This window comes from Bos mutus, chromosome 22 (genome assembly GCF_027580195.1).
Source record: "Bos mutus isolate GX-2022 chromosome 22, NWIPB_WYAK_1.1, whole genome shotgun sequence".
Taxonomy (NCBI): Eukaryota; Metazoa; Chordata; class Mammalia; order Artiodactyla; family Bovidae; genus Bos; species Bos mutus.
The window spans coordinates 55236641-55240883 of NC_091638.1; positions in this window are offsets into that span (position 1 = coordinate 55236641).

The window sequence follows — 4243 nt, forward strand, 5'->3', positions numbered from 1 at the left end:
ATGTCACCTTCTCCGTGAAGCCTTTCAATGCCACCCTGACGGAGGGATGGAGCTGTGTTGCCCCCTCAGCACCGCCCACTCCCAGCAACCGGCATGCATGCCACATTGTCATTTATTTCCAGCCTCCAGCCCCTCAGCGGAAAATGCCTTTCTCACTAAAAGCCAATACCCACACCCACGTGTACACAGGATGTGAAAGTTTCCCGAACACTGTTTTCCCTTGCTAACTGCTATGCACGCTAATATTTTCTATTATAGCCTATTCTCTTCAATTTTTAAAATATGCCAGTGAATCCATTAAATTCATTTAGCTACAATGTGAGAAACACTGCCTGGAACCTCCTACTGGGCTGCAGGGAATACATCCTTAATTCTTTCCTCATCTCCCAGAGCTTAAGACGTTAATAGATGTCTTCAAATGAATAAGAAGACAAATGAGGGAATGGTTATTTACATGTGAGTGGATGAATGGATAATTGATTATGCAAATACACTGGTGAGTGAATAAGTGAATGGATGAAGTGTCTGATCGTGTTGTGGGGATCATCAGTTTAAGCAGTGGCGTGTCCCCACACGACGAGGCCGAGTTTTTGCAGGTATGGTTCCAGGGAGCATAGTAAGAATGCAGATGCCCAGTACTCTCTCGGACGTATTGAAGCAGACTTTCTGGGGGTAGGCACAAGTGTCTGCATTTCTGAAAGCCACCCATTTGATTTTCAGGCGTGCTAAAGTTTAAAGATATTGCTCGAGCTGCTGTTGGAGGGAGCATGGTAGAAGAAGCAGAACACAAGCAAAAAAGATTGTGAATCCTGAATCTCCCTGAATCCTTCCCTGACCACTTCAGAAGAGCAGGGTTGGGTAGGGACCTCCCATGAGCCTGCTCCTCCGCTATGCCCAGGCCCAGCGGTTATGGGGCGACAGAGCCCCATCCCACACTGCTGACATATGAGCAGGAGGCAGTGGTTGCCATGGCAGCATGTTCAGAGATGCCCAGCCACCTCCAGTTTCAGCACCTGGAAAGGGTCAGGTCTTCGGGATGTGGAGTGGGAGGGAAATCGCTGCCCCAGTACCCTCGTAAGCAACAAAGCCTCAGCACGGCGCCTCTCACCAAGCCCTTTCACAAGCGTTACCGTGGAGGCTACTTACAGGGAAGCTGGGGAGTGTGTCCCCAGTTTACAGATCAGAAAACGGGCTGAAGTCACTTGCCAAGCCAGTCAGTGGCAGGACTGGTATTTGAAAACAGCTCTCCGGATTTCAAAGCCTGTGCCATCTAATAGTTGCCCAGCTTGGGGAACTGATCAGGAAGGGCTCAGAAACTCCAGAATCTCCCTGGGGGATTGGGGTTGGGGGTTGGGGGGCAGGTGCACTGAGTTGGCACGTGCAAGTCTGCAGCAGATACACTTGGCATTCATCTAGGAAAGCTCACACTTGCACAAACCAACAAGTAGAAAAGCTTCCAGAATATACCCATACCTGCATGCATGTAACACGTATACACACTCAGAGAAAACACAACAGAAGCAGGTTCACAGCAAACACGGAAGTGGGCACACACCTGTATACACATTGTTGTTGCTCAGTTGCTTAGTTATGTCCGACTCTTTGCAACTCCACAGACTGCAGCACATCGGGCTTCCTTGTCCTTCAGTATCTCCTGGAGTCTGCCCACGTCCATTGAGTCCAATGGACAAAGTCCTATCCACTGAATCGATGATGTCATCCAACCATCTTGTCCTCTGTCGCCCCCGTCTCCTCCTGCCATCAATCTTTCCTAGCATCAGGGTCTTTTCCAATAAGTTATCTCTTCACATCAAGTGGCCAAAGTATTGGAACTTCAGTTTTAGCATTGAAGCTTTTGAACTCTGGTGGTACGGAAGACTCTTGGACAGTGAGGAGATCAAACCAGTCCATCCTAAAGGAAATCAGTCCTGAATATTCATAGAAAGGACTGATGCTGAAGCTTCAGTGCTTTGGCCACCTGATGTGAAGAGCTGCCTCGTTGGAAAAGACCTTGATGCTGGGAAAGATTGAGAGCAGGAGTAGAAGGGGACGACAGAGGATGAGATGGTTGGATGGCATCACTGACTCAATGAACATGAATCTGAGCAAACTCCAGGAGATAGTGCAGGACAGAGGAGACCAGCGTGCTGTAGTCCATGGAGTTGTGAAGATTTGGACACGACTTAGCGACCAAATAACAACTGTCCCATAGACGGTTTAATATTAGCCGTGCTGGCCTGGCGATCACCCCAGCCATCACCCTGCCGCCAGGTGCCAGCTCCCCTGAGTCAGCACATGGAGGAGTGGGGCCTGGGGCTGGGCTGGGCCGCCTCATTGTGCTCCTGGTGCCTTGCACCTCAGAAATGCGTGCGCCACAGGAAACAAGGTTGGAGAAAGAGTCAGGAGTTACTCTTGGAAATGAACGTGAGAGATTCTCCTAATCAGCAGACATGTATTCTGTAGTTGGATTCAGTTCTCATCGACACCTAGGCAAAAAGTTTTTTTTTCTCCATTTGGGCCTAAGTTTGATACTGCAGCATATGCCCGGATCTGCAACATATATCACTCCAAGTACACGGTATATCCTTCTTCTTTTTGTGATGGAAAACATACAAACTTGAGTTGATCGGAATTCCTGTATCCATAGGACCCATATGCAAAGCCATGCTAAGTGGCAAATACCTGCATGAAGTCCTGTTTTACACATCTTAGTATAGTTGATGTACAATGTTGTATTAATGTCTGCTGTATAGCAAAGCGATTTAGTTATACATATATATGTACGTACATTCTTTTCAAAAATTCTTTTCCATTATGGTTTATTGACAGGAGACTGAAAGTAGCTTCCCATGCTGCACAGGAGGACCTTGCTGTTCACTCAGTCTAGCAGCCTGTGCCTGCTAACCTCAGCTTCCTGCCTCCTTGGCAATCACAAGACCGCTCTCTGTGTCTGTGAGTCTGTTTCATAGACACGTCCCTTTCTGTCGTATTTTAGATTCCACATATAAGTGATGTCACGTGGTATTTGTCTTTCTCTTTCTGACTTGCTTCACTTAGTGCAGTAATCTGTAGGCCCATCCTGTTGCTGCAAATGGCCTGCCTTCATTCTTTCTGTGGCTGAACAGTGCTCCATTGTGCGCATGCGCCGCGTCTCTGTCCATTCATCTGCTGATAGGTACGCAGGTTGTTTCAATGTCTGACTATTGTGAATAATGCTGCTATGAGCATAGGGATGCATTTTTCTTTTTGAAATAGAGGATTGAAGAGGCTGTCACAGTTTACAGCACCCCCCAAAAAAAGAGTAGAAAACTCATTTGCAATAATATCAGGGAATTAATAAAATATATATGAATTTTCTAGCTTTTGTGATGTTTCTGTTATTTGTCCGTTTTTAAACCTCTGAAAACATATGTACCTGTATACCTAAATTTGTATTGATAATTTTGAAATCTTTGTCTTAAAGTTGTTGTTCAGTTGCTCAGGCGTGTACAACTCTGCAACCCCACGGACTGCAACACGCCAGGCTTCCCTGTCTGTCACCATCTCCTGGAGTGTGCTCAAACGCATGTCCATTGAGTTGGTGATGCCCTCCAACCATCTCATCCTCTGTCGTCCCCTTCTCCTCCTGCCTTCAATCTTTCCCAGCATCAGGGTCTTCTCTAATGAGTCAGCTGCATTTCAGACCCTCTTGTTGACTATGAAGTGGGTCCCCCAGATTGTATAAAGTTCGCCCACCGCTACCACTGAGACAAAATGTGAACACACCCCTAACACACACTAGTGCACCAGATGTATGCAAGTGTGCACACATGTGCAGATCTGGGTGTCCACACACCTGCATGTTCGGAGGCACTCTGCAAGGTTTGGGAGGGGAACAGGAAGGGCAGCTCTGCTTTTAGGGGGCAATGACCCCACCTTTCAGAAACCGCAGTCTCAGAGACACCTTCGCAGCGGGCTCGTCTCTGATAAACACGGCTGCTCTGGCTTACGATGCTGCTGACTTCCCCCCTCCCGTCTTCCAGACTTCGGAAAGCCCGGGCAGCCTTGCCTCCTCCTGTCCGATCTCGTCAGCTAACCCAGTCAGGGTGTGAGTCGAGGGTGAATGACTCTCCCCAGCAGCATGTTCAAAAGCACTGATCATGCCAAAGGAACAGGCTCTGGATAGTGGGGTTTCGTCCTGGCAAAGGATGGAAGGCGGGATATTTGGGGAACTGCTGGCCCCGCATCACGTCACAAGGCAGGT